Source organism: Rissa tridactyla, chromosome 5, assembly GCF_028500815.1.
Source record: "Rissa tridactyla isolate bRisTri1 chromosome 5, bRisTri1.patW.cur.20221130, whole genome shotgun sequence".
NCBI lineage: Eukaryota > Metazoa > Chordata > Aves > Charadriiformes > Laridae > Rissa > Rissa tridactyla.
This window is the reverse complement of record NC_071470.1, coordinates 12,416,057-12,440,482: the sequence shown is the minus strand read 5'-3', so window position 1 is coordinate 12,440,482 and position 24,426 is coordinate 12,416,057. Positions and strand designations below refer to the sequence as shown.

The 24,426-nt window shown below is 42.4% G+C and overlaps 1 long non-coding RNA gene across 8 annotated transcripts in view; it reads right to left on the bottom strand.

Annotated features, from left to right (window-relative positions):
* Positions 1-21,182, bottom strand: part of LOC128910563 (uncharacterized) — a 33,631-nt gene extending 12,449 nt beyond the window's left edge. For 4 of the 8 annotated variants that reach the window (XR_008466765.1, XR_008466761.1, XR_008466762.1 and 1 more), the window contains exons 1-3: positions 20,882-21,182; positions 15,803-15,909; positions 10,737-10,941 (exon numbers count right to left, since the gene is read on the bottom strand). This is a non-coding gene — a long non-coding RNA (uncharacterized LOC128910563). Of the gene's footprint in view, positions 1-4,621; positions 4,822-10,736; positions 11,002-15,802; positions 15,910-20,881 lie in introns of all 8 variants that reach the window. The other 4 variants (XR_008466768.1, XR_008466764.1, XR_008466766.1 and 1 more) reach the window with 4 other exon arrangements.
* Positions 21,183-24,426: the final 3,244 nt, after the last annotated feature.

The following is a 24,426-nucleotide window of genomic DNA, read 5'->3' as shown; positions in this document are numbered from 1 at the left end:
ACTTCAAGGATAATTTCAGTAAAAATATATGAATGATGTTAAGGTTGTTGCGGGGAAAAGTAATGACGAGCACATGAGAGGTGATAAGTTCATTAAACTGGCGGAGAGCAAATCCCAGAGCAGGTTGCAATGAATCAAGGATAGCCCTGAATATGGTTGCTCTGAGTACCAAAGGGAAGATGAGGAATAGTTAAAAGCGGATTTTGAAGGGGAAACCAAACCCTGACACGCGTGTTACAATATTTTCACGTCTCAGCCTGTGTTTTATGACTTCATACAAATGAGGTATAAGGAACTGGGTAAGACTGAATAAACAGAGGGTGCTTCTCACTTCAGCACATATCAGATATGGCCCAGACAACAGCTTGACAGGGTAGGTGTTTTAGGTCAAAATCAAACACACAGTACAGTAAGAACAAGGATGTATATAAAGCCTTTTGTGATTTTGAAGTGTAATGTAGAAAATGCAGTAATAAACACTTTTTATATGGAGACAGATGAGTGTTTAAAAATGGGCCTAATACTTGGCAGCTTTGTCTGGAAGAGAAGTAATGGGGCAGGAAGACATGGTGTGTACGATATACAATGCCTTTTTACAGTGCACTTTGTGACCCTACTGTTTGGGTCTCCTGATTACTAAACACTTCACATAGCCCTGACCGGACATCTGGAAGCCATTCGTGAAGAGCTAAGCAACATGACGTGGACTGCGGTTCCTGGTGTACAAAGGAGGATGATTTCAAGACTCCGCAAGAAAGACAAAATTGAAAGGAAAAATGAGTTCTTATTTAAGCTATATTAGGTGTGGTATGTCTGCTTTTGTTCATCAAAGCCTGGAGTATGTTTTTATGCACCCTGACCATAGGACCAGGAACATTGTCCTTGGTCTCTCAGGAAACAGGTCATCCCAGCCTGAATCCCCTGTGTGGTGGGGAAACAGCATCTTCCTGACCAGGGAGACACATTTTATAGCTTCTTATTCTATGCTATACTCAGCAACTATAACTAGGAAATTACTGTTTCCATAGCAGTAATGCTAAATAGGTATTTGTCACTCACACACATGAGATGTTCATATTCCATCAGAGCTGGAAAGAAAAGATCCTCCATGCTTGATGGAAATATTTTTCACCTATCATAACTCAAAGTACTGGTAAATACATTTCTGCCAAAGGGTGCAGTATTCCCTGTGCTACAGAAACACCACCCCCATGTCTCCGTTGAGGTCCGTTGCATAAAAGGACTGGGAAGCTGGTGAGAACTTGGCTTCCATGAGTAGCAGGAAAAGTGCAGGAGAGGACAGTGTCTATTCCAGCCTGGCACATCTGGTGTTGGGTGAAGAGAGCTATAGGGCACTGGGAATCAAGTGTGGGAGTCTGGAGATCCCTGGGGACTGGGATTTTCTCTCTTTTTTTTTTTTTTTCATGAATGACTCCAACAACAAAGCACCAGGACAAAATGAATAGTCACGACGACACTGAAAGCTGTTAAACATCTCTAGCCACTGTCTGAAGGAACCAAAGGTAGGGTATGCGACACTGATAGAAGAGGCAGCTCCTGATAAGACCAAGAGTGGCGCTTGAGGCCACTTGCAACAGAAAGTGCATTCTTCCAAATAGAAAAGCGTGATACACTCTGTCTGACCTCAGCCTGCCGTCAGTCACAGACGCTCTTGCAATATAACACACTGTTGGTGACAGTTTGAAAAATTAAAGAATGATTGAAGACCCAAAAATAGTCATCTGGAAATAAGTGTGTCAAAGCACATGAACCAGGGCTTAGCACTGAAATTACTCCGTAATATGTCATATGTGGCACGCACTAATCTACACTGTTGATTAACTATTGCTTGCTTGCTCTTGTGGCACAGAAGTTTATGTGAAATCCTAGGGCCTGGTTTGGGTTTTTCTCAGTGAACACCTCCCGCCCCAGCTGCTTTGTCATTTCAGATGTTCCCTGCAAAAGGGCGATTTCTTGATCAATGCAGAGGAAATAGCCACTGCCAAACTGTCAGCAGCCCCCATTGCTCCCTGCCTCTTCCCTGAACCACGGCGTGTGCTCATTGGCTCAAGCTACAATTTGCATTATTCATTACGTTCTTATTTATTTTTCATATCTGCAGAAACCTGGTAAGAGGTTTTCTTTCCCTGGCTGCCCTCTCCCCAGAGTAGACTAGGCTAAGAAGGAAAATGAAACGAGTGGAAAAAACAGGGCAGTGGGTAAAAGCGGTGCCTCAATGCAGACTACCCAGCTACCGACGATGGCAAAATACAACAGACTGTCTCAGAGAAGTGTTTCCAGTGTAGCGTCTTGCTTTCTGGAGGAGGATGGAAGAGAGTCTTTGCTGTGGTTAGAAAATGCCGCGGTTTGCACAGGTTTCGCTAAGCAGGAGAGGGGATACTGTGGTACTTTCTCGCAAACGTGGAATGGCTACTTAGGCTTGAGCAAAATTTAAGGCGTATGTGCATAGCTGTCAAAACTGAAGTTCCTAAGTAAAACTGCCGTTGACTGTCATTACCCAGGTATTTGAAATCTGGTCTGTACTTGAAGGCCAGAGGATGACTAATATAGGCTGGTTTATTTAAATTTTCTCATTCCACAGTTTATGATGCTTTTATACGATAACAACTGAGAAAAGCTCTAATGAATATCTTTAGAATAAGATCATAACAATACACTTACAGGAAAGTAGGTCTTTTAACCAAACTTTTTTTTTTTTTATCACCGTGCATTACAAAGCCGCTTTTAAAATCCACAAAAATCCTTTAGTGTCTAAAATAACCATCTGGAAACATTGTGGTAGAGTAGTATTGACTGGGAACAAAAGGCAAAGTGGAATGCTTTTTATTCTAAAAATTTCCAGACACAAACCAGAATTATCAGGTTTTGTGACTAGATTAATCCTCATGCAGCACTAACCATGCAGCACGAATTAAACCTGCTACTTGACAGTGCACGGTATGTGAAGAGCTTTAGTTACAAAAATTTGGTGGCCAGCGCTATGTCTTAGACTCCCCATTGTGGCCACTGCTTTAGAGAAGAAAGGAAGTGCAGGTCTTGCTCCACTTGCTCTACACAGTCTCCTTTCAGAAAAATCAAATAGACTTGACTGTGAATAAACCCAGGCAAGAGCTGCCTGCCAAACAAGAAGAAAAAACCTTAGAAAAAGATGAGTCAAGAACTGGAGCAGCAAGGTCTTGAAACCCTCCTTAGATCAACACTCTTTCTGTAAAAGCCTTCCTTGTCAGTCTCCCTGGCTCCAAATTATGTTTCATGGGGACCTACTCACCAGAGCACATCATCAGCACTCTTTTAGAAGTGGAACTGAAAATTTCCACCACTCAGTATTACTTTACTGAAAGAGTGGTCAGGCACTGGAACAGCCTGCCCAGGGAGGTGGTTGAGTCACCATCCCTGGAGGTGTTTAAGAAACGTCTAGATGTGGCACTTCAGGGCATGCTCTGAAGGGCAGAGACTGTAGGTTGTTTGGTTGGACTCAATGATCTTAAGGGTCCTTTCCAACCATGAGGATTCTGTGATTCTGTGATTCTGTTTATCGGTCAGAAAATGCCGCTTCATAATTAGGCTTGTTTTTTAGTGCTTGTTTATGTGAAATATCACTCTAAAAGAAGTCAGTGAGGTATTCCAATAATGGTGAAATGTTTCCTTTTCCATTTCCTAAATGTAACTCTTCTGTTTATCATTTAGAATTGACTTTCTTTCTAACAGTTTTAATTTTGTAAATGTTTAAAAATTGTAATCTTTTAAAGTTAAAGTAAAAAGTTACCATTCAGATAAATATTAAACATGTTACTCAGTCCAAAACAAAATCCCTAAAATACTTTCAATATATGGCCAACATATTTTGTTTCGAACTTTGATTCACAGCAAAAATGAACTTGAAACTTCAAAACCTCCTCACAGTACACAAGTTCTGAATTTCAATCAGTCCTGTTCATTCCAAAATCCTGGGCTGATGTCTCATTCGCTATCTTGTTATACCTACTGGAGTGCACATTAAGAGGAACCAAATAGGGGACACCAAGAAGGACACCATGGCCAGTGAGCTCCTGAATTGACCTTGTTGCAGTATCTCCAGCCCTGGTAAGTATCTCAGGCAGTGAATCGTGCCGAGAGGTAGGACTTTTGGCTTGTCTGCATTTTAGCATCCACAGTAGTGTCTGGACACAGTGCTACACTGTCCTTGTTCTGATCAGAGCCACCTTTGAGAGGCACAGACTTTCCTAAAGCAGAGAGAACCAAAATCTATGATGATGTGAGACATTTGGGAGCTTGTCTGAGTTCCCACTCCCAGGTGTTGTCCCAGGCAGCCACCCTTTGCCTGAAACCATATGTTGAGAAGAACAACCTTGGTGGCGAAAGGAGCTCTTGTTGGCCATTACAGCTGGCAGACCCCTTTTTGGTTGGCAGGTGTGGAAGTTGCTCACTGCTCATGTTTCAAAAATGAAAAAGGCAGAATATTTACAGACCTATAAAGGGGGAAGCTGGTGGTAGGAATGCCAGCTGGGAAGACGGTTAATCCTTTCTTTGCCCGAGAGCCCTTATTATCTAAAGGACCAGTAACTTGGTTTCCATGACATGTCTTCATAGCTAGAAATACCTTGGTCTCAGATATGCTGGCCTGGGAAGCACCTTGTAGACACCCTGTAGGTTTTGCAGTGGCTTTGAATCATGTAAGTCAGAAGCAGCTGGTTTTGTACCACCTCTCTGTAACACTGAGCTTGATTAAACCCTGAGCATCAATGCATCCTCTGCTTCCAGTTCAGGATGATCCTTAAGCTTGGGCTTTGAATTGTTCTCCTGGAAGAAGGCAAGAACAAACACCAGAAAATTTCTTGAGAAGCTTTAATTGCTTGTCATTCCTGAATTTGCCTTCTCCTCCTTTCCCACTCAGAAACAATAATTGCTTGTTTTTCCTTTTTAACTAAAAACAAACTGTGAGAAAAGCAGGTATTATCCTACTCCAACAGCTGCCTGTGATTTACAGCGCATACTGAGGACACTGTTTTCATTTTCATCACATGTCTCACTCAGAGCACGCTTTGCTGCCTGCAAGTGTGATCCTAAGAAACTGCACGGCACAAAGCACTGGCAGCCTCGCAGGTTAGAGTCAGGTCAGGCAAGGAACCTGCTCTATTATCACTGCTTGGGTGTGTTATCGGAGAAAATGCTAGCCCTGTGGCTGGTGGATAATAGCCGAGCTCTGTTGATTGCTGGAGGCCAAGACCTCTTGCTTATGGAAACAGCCACTATTTGTCTTGTTTTAATCTGATCGGCCACTCAGTGCCTGCTAAATCCCAGTGGAAAACAGAGTCTGAATGTCTAGCATCGCCCCACGATGTACACTGAATTATTGCTGGGATTTGCCAGTCCCAGCTCCTCCAACTATGCGGATCTGGACCAGGATTTCATGACTGTTGAAGCGCACCATGCCCCTGGATAGCACGAGCACATGACCCAGCGAACCTTTCCCCATTTCATGCCCAGCTCTACCTTCTCAAGTTGTTTACCTAACAGGGCTGACCCGCAGTCATTCCAGTTGCAGTTGGAAGGTATCGGTGTGTCAGTGTCTAATCAGGCAGCAGCTCTCGGTAATGCATTACCTACTTGGGACTTAAAAGTTTGCCTTTTCCTTACCCTAGTTCTCATAAGGCATCAGTACTGCAATGCTTTATTTTATGAGGGTAATAAATTAAAACTTTCTTTCCATGTTCTGTGGGAAGACAAAAAAGTTGATATTATTCTTGCAAAACCACATTAAACAGAAAGCAACAGCAACCGGAGTATTGCTGACATTACTTAATGAAAACCAGAGCATTGCAGTGGAAAACACGCTGGGAAGGACAGCTTCAATTAGAGGAAAGGAGAGATTAAAGACCTCTCTTTTATGCAACCTAGGGAAGGAATGTGAAAGAATGGGTCTGAAGAAGGGTCTAATTGAAGGATAAAATGGAAACGGTAAATGGCTTACGATAAGATCAGTAAGCAGAGACAGCGAAGTCAGTATTGATAGGAATATGTGTAGAAGTTCATAAAAACCCCAAAAGTCAACTCAGTTTGGAACAGACAGATACAGAGGAAACATCCCAGGAATTGTGAGCATGTGGAAATCCTATTGGACAAGGACAAAAATTTTGAAAGGTAAGAATGTAAATAGTTTGAAAACCAATCAAGCATTTTTCACATAAAAAAAATATTCACCGAAATGGTAGGATGCTCAGGAAGATCAAGGTCCTTTCCTGAAGGGGGAATGAATGAAATTTGGTGACAATTATGCCCTGAAGATACCCCTGTAATCACAGAAAATTGGTCAATTTCTCAATAGGGAAAATCTGAAGAGCTTGAAAAAGTAAAAACTCTTAAACTTGAAACTACCATAACCACGTGTCATATTTCTTCTTAGCACGTTGTATAAAAGAGTTTTGACTTAGACAAGTATGTTTTTGCTTAATTTAAATTGTTAATTCAACCAGACTAAGAACAAGGTCGGGGGGGAGGGAAGCAGGATGAAGGAAATTATTTCAGCTTCAAAGAATGTTCAACTGCCTTAACAACAGCAAAAGAAACAGGATACCCAAAAGAGGTTTTCTACAAAGAAGTCCTTGCTCTCCCAAGGTTTTCTGCCGCAGCTCAAAAAATTTGGCCTTTTTGTTTGCTGCTTCTCTGATTTTAAGGCAAGGCTAACCACTATTGGTTTTGTTCACCTATGGAAGTCCTCTCTCTACCCATGGCCTTGCTGTCCTCGCTGGGTCCTCCGGTTGTTCCTGATGGTGCCACGTGCCTGTTGCTTTGGAAGGCGGCTCCACCGGAGCAATCTGCCGCGTCTTCCAGAGCAATCTTTCTTTCCCGCCTTCCGCTGGTTAGCAGCACAAGTTAAGTGCTGTTATCTCTTGTAGTTAATAGTACCATCTGATGCCACTGGCCATTTTATTTATCCCATGAAATGCCTGCGGTCTTGAGAGGCCATACACGTCCCATTTCTACCTGTTCTTAACAGCCGCCTGCCCCGTCTTCGTACCATGCACTTGTTCTTGTCACTTGTTCCTTTCCACTCTCTGCACTTATTCCACCAACTTTCTCCCTCAGTTATTACAAGTCCTCAGGCTAGTACAGTATACATGCACAGGTAGGTATGTATATGCATGTACCTATGTATATATTTCATCTATTCAGGCTATGCTGCCTCCCTCCTCCTTTTTGATGGTGGGTGTTTTGGGGACAGTTTCCTGGCCATACACAGACAAGTGCGGTGGTGGAAAGAGGGGAAGCTGCCCCTGGAAAAGAAGGGTATTGCAGGTCAGGGCTTAGAGATACGGGGAGAAGTATGTGTGGAAGCTTGGCTGGCATCTGCCTGGACCGCATCTAGCTCTTTCCGATGCCCAGAGTGCACTTATTTCTTTAGTACTTAAAACCTCTTTGGAGTATTTATAATTTTTTATTGGGCGTTTCTAAGAGACACACATAATATAATTGGTCTCACAGTAAATCTGTTATGATGTGTTTATAAATGCAGGCTTTAGCTTCTCTGGAAAGTTCAGAATTTCCCATTGAACGATGCAAGTTTACACAGAGGTAGAAATGTGAACCAGAATAACTGGGTCATTATGGGAGAGTTTCTATTTTCAGCCGAAGTAGATGAACATTGACTGATATGCTTACAAAAGGGTGACGCTCTTTTCTTATTGACTTATTGGCACTGTGTTTTCTCATTGACTTATTGGCACTGTGTTTTCTCTTTGGTTTAAACTCTGCCCTGGTGAAGCACCAGGGAATGTTCCTGTTGCAGCCACAGAGCTGCTATCTGAATTAATTAATCCTGTTAATCAACAAGGTGTATTCGCCCAGGCAGAACAGTACACTGATGGGATTTTTAACTTACTGCTTGGTTTCCTCCGCACAGCTCTGTATCACTTAGACATAGAATCAGAATCATAGAATCTTCATGGTTGGAAAGGACCTTTGAGATCATCGAGTCCAACCATACACACAGACACAAAAAACAACAAAAAACCCCCCCTACAATCTCTGCCACTAGAGCATGCCCTGAAGTGCCAAATCTAAATGTTTCTTAAATACCTCTAGGGATGGTGACTCTTGACCTACACGATATGCCATTTTCTTCCTCAGCATGACAAACCAATGTCAGAAGTTCACAAGTGGAATTCATGATCCTGGCCATGAAGTAGAGCAGGACCAGAGCAGCTCGCTGTCAACAACTGCCTCTGGTCATCTCTGGTACCCTAACAGGGCATGCCATCCCTTACACACACTCCAGGCAGGTGATTTCTACCCCCTTTCTTCTTCAACACAAAAAGCTTGGTTAATGTTCTAAAAGGAGAATTACTGCAGTGGGTAATGATGATTTAAATTTAAAATTGCTGCAGCTGCTGCAGTCACTCTCTGTTCAGGTAGGTAGGTACATCTACCACCAGGAAGGGGAGGTGGGCAAAGGTTGGACTTTTGCCTACTGCTGTGGCTGAGCAAAGGCAGGGAGGTGAGTGGTATATAACTGTTGGTATAGAGACTAGCAGTAAGATTGGTTGAGTCTTCCCAGAAACACCTTTTGTGCTTTTTTACTGCTTTACAAACTAGAAAACCTTCAAAAGTTATTTGGCAAGGAACAGGAGAATGTCTCCAATCTTAAACTGTCATGGTCTAGAGAAAGCCTTTTTCCCAGGGGACTCTGATCAGACAGATGTCATCGTGCCCTTTCCATCACCTCCATCCTGCCACATCATACCCTAGAGAAACATGCATCCCTAGTGCAAGATCCTGCGTGGGTAAGTGCCGCTTTGCTCAGGACTGGGTCTAGGGTCACAAAATAGTTGCCGTAGTGGCGGGCTGTTACAATGCCAGCTGTCTAACATACCTAAACAACTGTGCGGGGAATTTGAAAGGCTATTGCCTTGTGCCCATGCTCCTCTGGGACCTTTCTCTTCAGTAGCCTTCAATAGCATCCCATGCATTTTTGAAATATTTTATGTTAAATTTGTCCTCTCGTCAAATAAATTAAATTAGACTGTAAGAGAGTTAATTTATGCTACTCCTTTCCTTAGTCATTCTGAAGATGCAAATTCTGCAGAAGAGAGGCAGATACTACTATTTTGTACAATACATGATGCGTGTATCTGTGCTTGCTTACTCACTTAAAACGACTGCTCCACCTACTGTGAAGAGGGGCTTCATTGTGATATATGTTTTATATATATGCCCTTTAGAAACCACGGTTTGAACATGTGACTTTGAAACTGCAGATTCAGTTTCTGCCTCTGTTATATGAAATAATCCTTCAGGTTGGACTTTGTCTAGACACGGCATTGCTGAAAGTACCTTTTAACATAAACAAAGGTAGTGGAAATGGTCTACTTCAAATGCATCGGCATGGCCCAGCTTCCCAAAGACATTTTGATGCCTAATTGCGACTGACATGGCCTATGAGATAATCATTACACCAGTCATTTCACAGAAATGATACTCAGCAATTTTTCTAAAGCTCTTAGGAAAAAAAATGGGTCTAGGGAAGGCATTTAGCAAAACAAGAAACGGAACTGGTCAGAGGTAGGCGTATTTGCTCCCATGGAAAGTATGGCATTTGAGGCAATTAGAGTCACAGTGGTTTTGCTATTTCTTATTCTTAAGCCTTTTGAAGTACATTTGAACACGACTGAAATTTTAAAAACTCGGTGTGTTGTGCATGATGTTAGAAAATGTAGTCTGAAATTTAAATGGAGAATAATCTGTGTTTGAGTTGAAAACTAAACAGAAACCAATGAAAACTTCAACAGATGTGTAATAAGGTCCTGAGGAAAAAGGAGAATGATTTGTGATGTGCATTTTGAGCCGAGTGGATGGGATATGGTAAAGATGACAGTGGCATGGCTGGGTAGTTTATTCCCTAGTGGGGGCAGAATAGTAAAGACCATAAAATCTGAGACTAGTGTGACTCTGGGCCTCCCACAGAGAACCAAAGTCCTGCTTCTGAGGAATGAGCAGAAATAAAATCCTGTGAAGCACTATGGCAACCATCACCAGGGATACCATCACAGATCTGAAACATGTTTATCCAGAAGAATTATAAGTCATGGAGTGGGATGATAAACTTGGAAATGGTATTTTAAAAGTAAAAACACTGTCACCTGATAATTGCAGTGGTATAGAAATGTGACACTTGGACTTCTTAATAAAAAAAACCTGTTTTTAAGAGATACTGCAGTGAGTATCTCCTAGAAATAGCTACAGAGAGTTGTATTTGCAAAATATCCATACACAAGAGAACTGGGAAATTGTGCGCGAAGAGAAACCACACCAGCAAAGTCACTGCAGTAGAACTAGGTAGATCTTTAAACAACAAAAAAAAAAGATAAATCAATGAAATGAATAATCACAAAAATATTTTATGGTCATATCTAAGACCAATACGTACTGACATTTGCAGCTAATCATGTTTGTAGGTGAAGTAAATTCCATCGGGTGTAGTGCGGTCCTCATGGATAGGGTTCCCCTGAGCAATACTTGCATTTGGCAAAGGTGAAAACCCCAACCAATTCTTGGCTCTATTTTCTTTTAAAGAGGGAAGCTGGAATTGTCACATTCTGTTCCTGGATGTGTCATTGACTGGATCTATCACACTGGGCAATTCATCTACTTGTTTCAAACGTCTGTCTTTCAAGGGAAGACAAAAGCTTGCTAAAGTATCACGAAGATGAGCTACTTACCATTTATACAGATGTTTAAACACGTGAAGTGTTGGTTTACAAAATGCTGTATGATGTAATTTGTTGGCATTCTTCACAATCGGCATTTTTTATCATGAGTCTTGAATGCTTTTATCTTCCACCTATACTGCCCACGAGTCATCTTGTTTCTCCACGAGTTCTCCGGTTTCATGTAGTTCTTGTTGACACTGCCTGCTCACATCTTCTGCAGCGATACAGAAGAAGACAGTGTTATCCTTTACTCCTGCTGAATTCATGAGTGAGCCTGTAAGAACAATAGCTAATAGTAGCAGTCTGTGTCAACAAATGTTTCCAAATCTCGCTGCCAGGCCTGGTTCAAATGTGAAGCTGAACTGTCTCTGATGGCCGTTAGATGCTTACAGCCTCCTGGCCCACCTCTCTGGGTGTATAAATGTCTACCAACCTTTGCAAATCCTTCAGTTAATAAGAAAAATAAAAAAAATATCCCGTATCCCACAAGTCCCTCAGCCCCTGCGGAGGTCCCCAGCTGGTGCTACTTGGCTCCCCCATGAAGGAGGCTGGTGTCCGGGAGCTGGGTCACCCTGACAGGACATCCGCATGTCTGCTTGTACCCTGCACCACTTGACAGAGAAAAACAAGCAACATTGCAGTCTAAATCACTGATGAGCAGGCAAGGAGAAAGCACCCTAAACCAGAAAAATATTTCTAATGTTTGAGATTTAAGAGAAACTACTAAAGTTGTTGTAGTAGTGGCCTGGACCTGATCTTGAATAATAAAAAGCTGTTTCTGAGTAACAGGGAAGACAAAAGAAAAAGACAAAGAAAAATTATCACAGACACATTCCTTCTCAGTCTCAAAAATCCCGTCACCTCTGTATTTTCTTACGTGCTTTTTTACTCTGGTATTGTCAGTGCAATATTTGCCTCCCAATATGACATCAAATCATTACTTAATACTTACGTATTGGCTTATTGCTTACGGAAGGAGCACTTTGTTCTGCTGCGTTGTTTAACATTACTCTTTGCTATTATGGGCAAAAATATGTTACTGTCGCTCGCACAGTGACACAAATTCAATCATCCTTTCAGTGGACGCCTTACCCAGATTAAATCAACCACTATGCATTGCATAAAAGCATTTCAAGTTAAAATGGTTCAAGTCAGTCCAATAACCAAGAAGCCCAATGATTCATTACAGCTGATATCTTTAGTTATATTAGTATTGCATCCTTCCCTTTTTTGAAGGCAAATAATTTTTAGCAGCCCGGGTTTTCTTAGTGCTGAACGCACAGGCCTTTATGATTGAATTTGCTTGTAGTGGGGAGCTGTATGATTGGGGCTTTTTTTTTTTCCCCTCTAACTTTTTTGTCCTGGGTTTCAAGGGTGGCAGAACAGTTGCTTGATCCGATGCGGGCAGCGGCGGCAACTGCTGTGTGGGTGATGCACGGAAGCATCCCTGCATGGCACCCGCCCTCTGCTTCTCGCCGGGACGCTCGGCTCCTTTCCACTTGTGGCATTGTTCTGCCCACACTTTTCAAACCACAGGACCACATCCTTGGGGACCACTTTGCTCTGAGTGATGAACAATTTGGGTGTGTTTTCCCTAGTTTATGAAGGTTAGGGAAGATAAAAAAGCTTCTCCTAATGATTCAGTGTAACAGTTAAAGAAGCCAAAGCTTATTTCTAGAGCGATGTGGTCATAATTTTCCCTTTATAAGTGGATATACCACGTACAACTCAACTATACTGCGGTATGAGAAGTGCCTATACAGAAAGCCTGATGTGGGAGTTTCAAGCACGTGTTAGTGAAGGGAAGCTGTGACTCTACCTTAAGTGCTTTTTGAAAGCCCATCTCATCCCCTATCACAAATAGAAGAAAGAACTGTCTGATTTAGGTACACAGCACAGATACCCTTTGCATCATCTAATCATGAAGACAGGGGTAAGATGGAATTTTATTTCACTTCGTACGAGTTCCTGTGAGAAAACTGCAGAGCTACAGCTTTCTCCTTGGTTGTGAAAGCATAATTTAGGTACTTGGATCTATCTCTTCCTGGTAATTCTGTAATCCTTTTTTATAGCAAACTAAATAGGAAAGGCATAGATGAATTTTCCATGATATTATGTATCAAAACAGTCGAGGGGTAACTCACAAAGAGTTTCATATAGCAGCTCCCCCACGCCCCCAAGGCTACACGTCTGAAATCAGAACCACTTGGTTCAGAGAAGACAGCGGCAATTAAGGATGGAGGGTGGTTTCCATGTAGTGAAAATCAGGAAGCTTTCACAGCTCCCAGGAGAGCTACCCAGCCTATTTCATCTGAGAACTTGGCTCCTTACGTGGCTTTTTGTCAAAGATGACTCTGTTCTTGGAGACACATGCCAGAGCTAGCGAGCTGCCAGGCAGCCCCAGCGCAAAAGAGACAAAGCTAAAAACTCCGGACTCAACATCCTCAGGAGAGGAAAAACCTCTCAGTTTTCTAATGCCTTCTTCCTTGCTCCAAGAACTAGATAACACTGATGAAATGCCTCGATGGAAACATTCCACAGCAAATTTCAAATAGAAGAGGTTGGAATTTGAGACTTCTGAATTTAGGGCATTATAACGGACTATAAGGAGCATAAGCTGGCCTATCTTTTTAATAGGCTTCAAACAGTAGGATCTGCATATCATCTTTTAGCTACCTGATTATTTAATCTTGTTGTCTGATTTGATTTATTTCCTTTATGATGAGTCTGTCAGCTAAGATACAATGGGACTGCAAAAGAACTCTTTGATTTAATGGCTTTCATTAGATTATGAGGTTCTCATTTTAATGAATAAGGAATTATGAGCAATTTAACTTGTGAAGGGCAGCAATGATTACAGGCCAAATTTGAATTTATGGAGAGCGCAAAGAGGAGCAAGAAATATGACGAACTTTAAACCGCTGTTAAAATCCACATGGGATAGAGAAGAAATACAGAATCTGAATACCCTGATTTTTTAAAACTATAAATGCTTATTAACCAATCATAACATTCAGACATTTAGATAAACAGATATATTAAAATGTAGCGTTTGAGTAAAGCAGCTTTTGTATAGTACCTTAAATTTAGTGCTATTCCCACTGAAATAAACTGAACTCAGGAGTGGCCATACTATGCAAGTTGTGTAAGACCAAATGAGGATCTATTCCATTTTCCCATCTCCAGCACCGACCAGGTCCAGGCCCACAGCTTTATTAATGCAGCCTTAATGCAAAATCTATTGAATTCAAGGGAAGTATTTCCCTGTTGAAATCAGAAGGAGCAGAAGCAGGCCATATAAGTGGCAATTATATTTTATTTGCCTATTTTCAAGCCAAAAAAAGTAGAACAGAATATTTTGAATAATCAAAAAATAGTTGAAGTTCATTGCATTAATCTAAGGTACTACAAAAATAGCCAAAAGTTGAAAAAAATATACTAAGGTTATTCTCAGTTTTGCTTGTAAAAGCCCCCAACATAAGAAGGACATGGACCTGTTGGAGTGGGTCCAGAGGAGGCCATGAAGATGATCCGAGGGCTGGAGCACCTCTCCTGTGAGGACAGGCTGAGAGAGTTGGGGTTGTTCAGCCTGGAGAAGAGAAGGCTCCGGGGAGACCTTATAGCAGCTGCCAGTACCCGAAGGGGGCCTGCAAGAAAGCTGGGGAGGGGCTGTTTGCAAGGGCATGGATTGGCAGGACAAGGGGCAATGGCTTTAACCTATAGCAGAGTAGGTTTAGATTAGACATTAGGAAGAAGTTCTTTACTGTGAGGGTGGTGAGGCACTGGAACAGGTTGCCCAGAGAAGCTGTGGATGCCCCATCCCTGGAGGTGTGCGAGGCCAGGCTGGATGGGGCTTTGAGCAGCCTGGTCTAGTGGGAGGTGTCCCTGCCCATGGCAGGAGGTTGGAACTAGATGATATTTAAAGTCCCTTCTAAACCGAACCATTCTGTGATTCTATCATCACCATGACATTTGTCTTTCCACTGCTGTGGTCCATGGGAGACACTTTGGTGGTGTTAGTGGTGTTATTTAGTTGAGTCCCAGCCCTCATCAGAGCCAGGTGACTTGCTACCCTTTGTTGTAGTAACAGCAGATAGTTTACTGGTGAAACAAGCAACCTGGATAAATATCTCAGGGTCCTATTGGCCAGCGGGCATGGGAAGAAGGACAAATGGTCCAGGGTGTGGATGGGAGTCAGGGGGCCTTTATGAGTCTAGGGAGATGGAATTAGGAACTCCAGGGTGCATTGCAAGGGTCATTGGGGTGTTGTCTTGCTCCTGTCAAGGACTTTACCCAGACAAACACTTGTAAAAGGCTTTTGGGTCCTTGCAAAGGAGCATGCTCAGGTATTTCCAGAGGTAACTTCAAGGGTCCTAAGGAGAGGATGAAAGACTCACGTTTAATCAATATGCTTTTGTAGAGGTTTCCTGCTCTTTACATGGTCCTGAAAAGTATAGACTAGGACTTGCCCCCTCTCTCGTTCCAAAGAACATACCAGTCTTTTAAAAAAAAAAAAAAAAGTTAATTAAGGAATTAATGACTACATATTATGCCAGAATCTGTAAAATGTGGGTTTATATTTTATGTACACAGTAAAGCAAAAACTTTTGCTCCTTTATGTGTTGCTATAGCAATGCACACAAAAGATGCTTGTAGGAGAGATTTTAGGTGGTTTAAATGCAAGTGATTGACGCGAAAGGAGTCACAAAATAGCTAAATAATAAACATAATTTTCAATTTAACTGTTCCCTCTGTCTGCTGTGGTACTGAGACCGAAAATTTACTGCTGCAGAGACAAAATACATACTTATGAGAGACTCAGATAGCAAAGAGTTATTGTTTATCAAAAGAAAGGCAGCATCAAAATATTTCTGAGTATTTTTTTTTAAGGTTTAGCACATGCTTGTTCTAAATTCCCTTTGCTCCCAAAACCAAAGAGGGGTCTCTGTCAAACAGACCCTTGATCAAGCAGCTTAGAAGTTGCTTTTATTCAAGATCCTTGTGTACAAGTTGTTCTTGCACAAGTCCTTAGACTACAGCCAGGTACTAAAAGGGAGGAGAAAGAAATCACTGACCTCCAATCCCTGAAGTTTCATGATGAGCCACACTCCTGGAGCTGATATTTCCTCCAGAAACCTGGCTCTATTTTGTCTTTTCAGACTCAGGTTGTCTGGAAATCGTCCTGGAAAGCACAGGCAAAGCTGTCAGAGCGCTTGTAACTTGAGGAAATTCATCACAGACTGCCAAGGTCCAACATCTCTACTCAATATTTTCAAGTACAGTAACATGCGCCTAGTTACGAGTACTATATGTGTACTTTCAATTAACAGACACCTAGTTACCGGCTGTTTTAGCCAGTTTTCTGACCCAACAGGATAAAAACTGCTCCCATTGACTTCAGTGAATGCCCCAGAGCACATCGAATTGTAGCATGCGAAAGGCAGGATTTCTTTCCCATCTGTTCCCGTGTATCAAATATTGCATGGATATAGACGATGATAATTCATGCCAGTTGGGGGCTGTTTGGATATGGTGTTCTGTTTTGAGCTCATCTTTCATCAGACCGCATTCATCAGTGCTTTGGTCCGTTTCATCCACTGGCAGTTAGGATTTTTTGAGGCACAGGGGGGTTGCTTTGTTTGGCTTTTTATTAAATTCCTGTTACGAAAGGATAGCAGGTAGGATTTGGGAGGAAGAAAAGCAGTACTTTTTCACAGAAGTAGGAAAATACAGTTCCAGCGTGAGTGAGATCAGTGTCAAAATACATCTGCCTCCAAGGAAATACACTGTATTAGAGAAAAAAGATCACAGTTTTCTCCTACAGCAGCTTCTCTATTTTGATTAATGTCTGCGTTAGAGTCCAGAGGAAACAGCAACACGAGAAGAAGCTGCGGTTGCAAAACAATTGTGCACACATGGTATTAAAACAATCGTTTTAAAGAAGTGACAAGTAGGATGGCGCCTGATGCCCTCATTAGCACTGCAGGACACTGGAGCGCAAGGATGCCCGTGCCCCGAGGCTCGCGCCTGAGGCAGTCATCCATCGCTTCTCCCATCGCTTTCTCAAGCAGACCTCAAATCTGGGAGCCAGAATATTCTTAGTGTGTGAAACCGTGTTGACTGAGAAGCAAGTAAAAGTGGATGACGATTTAACTGTTTAGAAAAAAATCCGTGTCACTTACAAGTTCCTGCGTTACCCACTTGTGTTAGTTATCTAAGCCACCGTATCACCCATCAGGAGATTAGGCACAAGCTGTCCAGCCTTTGCCACTTGTAAATGGAGTTGAACCATATGGTTTGTAAACCCCACAGCAGTCCTAATGTGAGTTCAGTTGGGTCCCATGTGCTGCTTCTGAAAACAAGTATTACTAATGCTTTTACATCAAACTCATAAAACTTGGAACTGGTGTTAGGCCTGGATCTGACCTTTCCCAAAGTCTGGGAATGCTGAGATGATTATTATAAGGCTGTGAAGCCAAAGAGTAAAGGCAACACTTGGTAAACGTCCACAAAGAAAAGCACTAAGAAACACAAAACATTTTTGTGTCACATAGCTGGTATGGCCCAAACCCTTGACTTTTCTTATTCGTTCTGTGAAGTATCTCTCTGTTAAGCAGAGAAGCCACACAGTCATACTGGTTCGCTTTATTTGTTCGAAGGAGTTGAAAAGGTTAGGTAGAGTCCCTTCCTGGCCGTGCGTGGGTTGGGTGTGGGGAGGAAACAAAAGCAAATTATTCCGCTGTAGTTAGACCGCATTATAAAATTAACATTCAGCCAAATGCAAATTTTCTTCTACAAAAGATCTTATCAGCTTTTGGAAGAGAATAGCTGCCTTTTCTTTGCTCACTGCCCAGTAGAAAGGGTCTGATGGGAACGGACGTGGAAAATGAAAGGCAGCTCTTTAAACCACCAGTCACTCCCTGTAACAGCTGAGGATGGTTCACTTCTGCATATTTGCTAGTGTTTGTTCCAGCCTCAAAACGTGGGTTTTTTGGAAACCTGATCCTTATGAGCTCCAAATGCCCATGTGGGCGAGGAATTGCCCTTTATGAAAGGAACACAGCATTTCGTACTCCCCTTCATGAATATTAACCATTTCCTTCTCAGAACATTGCAATGATTTAGCTGACTCCTCTGTTTTGTAGGTGGGAAAAAATGAGCTTAAAATGAAGAGCACAAAACCCAGGAGAGAGATAATTTTAGGACAGAGTTCTGGAAAAAAAATGTTGTTTGCCTTTTTAATATTTAACTTCATAAAACCATTGATGGGTTGGTTTGGGGGGGTGGTTTGAGTGTATTATTTTATCCTTGTTAGATCAGTTTTGTTGATGATTTTGTAGCCATCCTAAAATCCTTCCAAGGGCCCAAGATAGAATAAGTAACACTGTAAATAACATGATAGCATCTTATTATCTAAAGCACAAATGGAAAACTATTACGGGTGACAAAATACTTTTTAGAGGGCAAATGAGCTAAGCAAACATGTAAAGAACCAGGCAGTATGCGTCGCGCAGCCCATTAGCCTAATTCCTATCTGTAAAAAAAGCAACAATTAACTGAGTAAGTTTGGAGAGAAAGTTTATTTCCCTTGGAAACTTTCCTTTCTTTTCTTTCTAAGGAAACGATCTTCCTTAATGGGTCATTTATTTCATAGCTGTCTGCGATAGGGTTTTACCCCTTTCCTTTGAAATCTCTAGATACGGTCATGTGAGAGACAGCGAGCTGCAAGAAACGTGCCGCAGCTCCCTCGTTTGGTCCCCTATTACTCACTCTGGCCCTGATCTTTGCCCACTGACTGATTTGGGTTATGATGGGGTATGTGGCTTGGAAATAAAACTCAATAATACTGACCTTTCAGGACAAACTTGGAGTATATTTGTATCACTGAATTAATTCCTGCCACCTCTGGACGGTTGTTTGATCTCTTTGTAAAGATCTTTACCTGTCAAATAAAGGTCAGCTAGTCTTACTGTCTGCAATTGTCCCCCCTTGAAGGGAGTGCTGCAGTTATTAAAAGACTGCCTGAAAAGGAAAACATATTCTGTTATAACCTAATTATTGTGCATATGAGAGTAATTGAAGTTGCAACCTCTACTCCCCTGACCTAAGCTCCATAGTTCTCTGAGGTAGATAAATAGTGGCATACCCATTTTCTAGGTGGGAAATAGAGGAAGAGAGAGGTTGCATTATTTGCCCCATGTAATACAATGAGTTCTTGATAGGGATGAGGTTGGAAGTCACAGACTCTCGTGTTCAGTCTGTAGACATTGCTGCTCTCCTGAACATCCTTTCCTGAAGGGTGAGTCCTGTGAATGTGCCCTATAACATTGGATATTAAACGGTTGCAAAATTCACGGCAGCTGGTGAACTGGTATTGCAAATCATAGAATCATTTTGATTGGAAGAAACCTTTAAGACCACCAAGTCCAACTGTTAACCTAACACTGCCATGTCCACCACTAAACCATGTCCCTCAGCACTACATCAACACGTCTTTTAAATACCTCCAGGGATGGTGACTCCACGACTTCCCTGGGCAGCCTGTTCCAATGCTTGACAACCTTTTCAGTGAAGACATTTTTCCTAATATCCAATCTAAACCTCCTCTGGTGCAACTTGAGGCCATTTCTTGTCCTATCACTTGTTACTTGGGAGAAGAGACCGACCCCACCACTACAACCTCCTCGGGCACACTGCTGGCTCATATTCAGCTGGCTGTTGACCAGCACCCCCAGGTCCTTTTCTGCCAGGCAGCTCTCCAGCCTCTCTTCCCCAAGCCTGCAGCGCTGCTAGAGATTGTTGTGACCCAAGTGCAGGAGCCAGCATTTGGCCTTGTTGAATGTCATACCATTGGCCTCAGCCCATTGATCCAGCTTGTCCAGATCCCTCTGTAGAGACTTCCCACCCTCAAGCAGATCAATACTCCCACCTAGCTTGGTGTCATCTGCAAACTTACTGAGAGTGCACTTGATCCCCTTGTCCAGTCATTGATAAGGATATTCAAGAGAACTGGCCAATACTGAGCCCTGGGGAATACCACTCGTGACTGCCCACCAACTGGATTTAACTCCATTCATCACAACTCTCTGGGCCTGGCCCTCCAGCCAGTTTTGAACCCAGAGAAGCGTACACCCATCCAAGCCATGAGCCGCCAGTTTCTCCAGGAGAGTGCTGTGGGAAACGATGTCAAAGGCGTTAGTAAAGTCTAGGTAGACAACATCCACAGCCTTTCCTTTGTCCGCTAAATGGGACACCTTGTCATAGAAGGAGATCGGGTTTGTCAAGCAGGACCCGCCTTTCACAAACCCACGCTGACTGGACCTTTTTGCCTGGTTGCAAAGTACCATGACTTATGGGGAAAAAAATAAACCCAAACCAATAAAAAGGGGGCAGAGTGTCATTTGGAATTATGCCAGGGAACCTACTTCTTGGGTTTTTTCATTAAGAAAGCTGCATGAATTCAGGTTTAACAGAGGTTCAAGGTAAGAAATGTTTTGCCTGGGGTATACGGCTCATTTTCATATTACAGGGATTTTGAGTAAAATACTTTTGGATAAATAAAGTTCAATTGTATGTAGAACATGGTGAATGGAGTGCTTTGTTTTCAGCTCAGTATCTGGAGGCTGGGATTGACTGCACAAGAGCGAGAGCAAGAGATTGAGTATATTAAGGAAACACAGTCTCTAGGTACATTTCTTCTACAAGTGTCATGGCAACTAAACGGACCTACTAAACAGTGAGCATTTATTCACTGCTGTTATTGCACTGAATGCTGGCTGCGCACCTTCTGTATTCTGCAGTACCGCTTGCTTTACGATAAACTGCTTGTCTTTCCTCATCCTCTGTAAATGCATTTGCGATCAATAAATGAGTATGAATGTGTAGCATTGCCATAAAATAAAGCTTTTAGATTTCTTGCATCACCTTCTCTAAGCCACTGTAAAAATAGAGTTTAATATAAATACTGAACACTGCTCTGAAGCATGATATTGCAAAAGTGTGTTTAATTCAATGTTGGTTGAAACCACTTTGCAGGATAGTGATGCAGTATGCCCAGAAACATCCCATATATGTCAACAGTGGAATTAGCAACCTATACTTGAGCATTTAAAATTATCGCAGTTGTAAAGGTTAGGGGGAAGAATTTTGCTTACCTTTTGAGGTTTTTTTTGTCTTCAAGGCCAGCCTCTGAGGGGCAACTGCGCCATTCTGGTGTCTTAGCCAACACTGGTCTCTGCCTGAACTGCTCATCTTGCAGAATTAAAACAGTCCAAACTTCAATGACCTTGACTCAGAATACCTTTGTTCATCTGAAAATGTAACTGGAAATATCCCGAGTGAAGAAAGAGAAATAAACCAATTAAATCACATCATCCTCGCTTTGCCTAGTATTTCCTGCTAGGGCAAAATAATTAACAATTACTAGGGAGCAAAAGAAAGCTAATCCATTCCTTGGAAAGCAAAGCACCGTTATGACAAACTTCCCGCATAACCTCAGCTGCCCCACTGCATTCCAGGCAAGACAAGCTGTTTCGGAGATAGCAAGGGATCAGGTTATACTGGAGCAATGTGCTACAAGATCTGCACTTTGAACCACATCCAGAAGTGAATAGGTCATCAAGGCAGCTGCTGAGGAGCTGGTGAAAATGTTCCTACCAGTTACACTGGTCTAGCTGAGGGGCAGCCAGATTTAGGTGAAGTTGTAGTTATCTAAAATATGTAGGGATTTTGGTACATATTACCCAATTTCTACTATTCTGACCAAGTTAAGGGCTGGAAATTTATTCAGTTTTCTGGTAAACCATTTTGAGGATGAAAAATGCTTCATAAATGACGGTGAGAATTGTATGATTAGTGACTAAATAAAGGGTAAGATTTTGTGTTTTCAGAGAGTGGAGATAATCCCATTTGTAGTTCTTCTCCAGTGGTTACAGTATTACACACATAGAATCACAGAATGGTTAGAGTTGGAAGGGACCTTAAAGATCACCTAGTTCCAACCCTATGCCATGGGCAGGGACACCTCCCACTAGACCAGGCTGCTCAAAGCCCCATCCAGCCTGGCCTTGGACACCTCCAGGGATGGGGCAGCCACAGCTTCCCTGGGCAACCTGTTCCAGTGTCTCACCACCCTCACAGCAAAGAATTTCTTCCTGATATCTAATCTAAATCCCCCCTCTTTCATTTTAAAACCGTTACCCCTCATCCTATCACTACAGTCCCTGACAAAGAGTCCCTCCCCATCTTTCCTGTAAGGCCCCCTTTAGGTACTGAAAGGCCACTATTAGGTCTCCCCAGAGCCTTCTCTTCTCCAGGCTGAACAACCCCAACTCCCTCAGCCTGTCCTCAGTTGCTCCAGCCCTCTGATCATCTTCGTGTCCCTCCTGTGGACCCATTCCGACAGGTCCATGTCCGTATGTTGACGGCCCCAGAGCTGGACACAGTACTCCATGTGCATTCTCACCAGAGCAGAGCAGAGGGGCAGAATCACCTCCCTCGACCTGCTGTCCATGCTTCTCCTGATGCAGCCCAGGATGCAGTTGGCTTTCTGGGCTGTGAGCGCGCATTGCCTGCTCATGTTGAGCTTCTCATCTGCCAGCACCCCCAAGTCCTTCTCCTCAGGGCTGCTCTAAAGCCATTCTCCGCCCAGCCTGTATTTGTGCTTGGGATTGCCTCGACCGACATGCAAGACCCTGCACTTGGCCTGGTTGAACCTCATGAGCTTCACATAGGCCCACGTCTCAAGCCTGTCCAGGTCCCTCTGGATGGCATCCCTTCCCTCCAGCACATCGACCACACCACACATCCACGTCTTACAGATGCATGGAAAACACAGCTCTGCACACCAAAAGTTTTATAAGGATGTTGTAAGAAACTTTATTCCAGTTTCTGTTATTACTAATCCCGCTGTAAAACTGCAAACCTGTGTGGAGCTTCTCTACAGCTACACTGAAGTGGTCAACAATAGAATTTAGCTCTATCAGGTAGCCTCTTGGTTGACGGCTAAGCATTTGTGATGTCTAGTTTGCAATGTTGGGTGAAATCCGTATCTTCTGTTTCAACATCTTTGCTGTTCTGGAACATGACTTGACTATTTTTCCTAATATATGTGTGAAATGGAATCCAAAGGATAATGTTTCACTCTGGCTTATTTCAAATTTCATTACGGTATTAACCTCTTTATTTTAGCCTGCAGTGATTTGGCAAAAAATATCTATCAGTCTCACCTCTTGAACTATGTTTGATCCTGGTAGGTCTCTCCATGCATCCTGGGGCAACCTGCAAACTCCAGGTTGTTGCCTCCTCTGATGTTTCTGTATTTGTGGTGAGATGGAACGCACTGTTAGCACCAAGTGAAGGGTTTGTGGCTGGCTAAACTGATATAGGCAAAGAGTACGTTCACTTTGATAATGATCACTCTTTACAGTGGTGAATGCCACCAATGGCTTCCTTCTCAGCCAGCCCATCCTTCACATCTGAACCCTAACGTTGTGCTCAGAGCAGTAGACACCTGCTGTGGCAAAGCAGACTGAGAGTGCCTCCCCCCAGTCATATAAGAATATGGGGAAGGGAACCATCCAGAAAAAAAAAGGGAAAAGTGATTATAGAATCATAGGACTGTCTAGGTTGGAAGGGACCTTTCAGATCGAGTCCAGCCATAAATGGTTCTGGTCTGGTGTGCCCTGGGAAAAAGGATCCAGGAATATCCAGGTCTCCAGAGGGTTGGTGACCCCGAAGCCTGTGCCACAGAGGTGTCCCAGAGACAGCAAGGAGATGTGGCTACAATCTCTTTAGACTGAGGAAAGCTTGAAGCTCCTGGGTGACAACAGGGCAGCCAAATGAGTCATGCAGTGAGGGTCAGTGAACTTTAACAAGGCGGTGGAGAAATCTACTATTTGATAAAAAATTAATAAGTGAAGAGGAAAATTTTTCAGAACAGACAATTGAAATGTTCTGTTACCATATTTATATTTATATGTCTTGAAAATGGTTGTCCTATTTTTCTTCTTTAAAAATTTTTACTTGATTTTTGAATTGCACACAGACATTCGAGGCAAGTAACATCTCCAGAAACATGGTCTTCCATGTCATAAATTTAGTCATGTCTAATAAATGTTGTTCCAAGTCTGCTGAGTGTATTTAAATGAGGAATCTTATCATTTTCTCCTACCATACCTGAGTTTTCAATCAAGATGAAATTATATTTTTAGCATTTCTCCGTTTATCTGGTACACAGAACACAACCCAATCTAATTGAAAATGATTAATCTAACTCATACCAAAAAATACAGAACAGAGACGTAGGTAAACATCATACTGCTTCTGGGAAAGTGCATTTCTGAAGTGGGAGAAATTCTAGTGGAGCCCACGTACAGTGATTGTGAACCCTGCTCTTGGAAAACTTTCCTTGGTTTCTTTAAATGTACACTATAAATTTTATTTCTTTAAAATGCTTTAAAAGTATGGATTTGTGATTTATTAATTTCAGTCATCTCCTGTGTTTTAAATTTCTGTCTCCATCCTGCAGTTAAAAGCTTATGTTCTAATAACCTAGCAATAAATTTGGAAGTGCTTCAAGTTTTTAATTTGAGAGGAAATCTGCAGTGTAAGATGTGAAGTGTTTTTCAACCTAGTCCTTTGATAGTCTGATGTGTCATAAATCTTATAGCATGATAGCTATAAATTTAACACGCAGTTT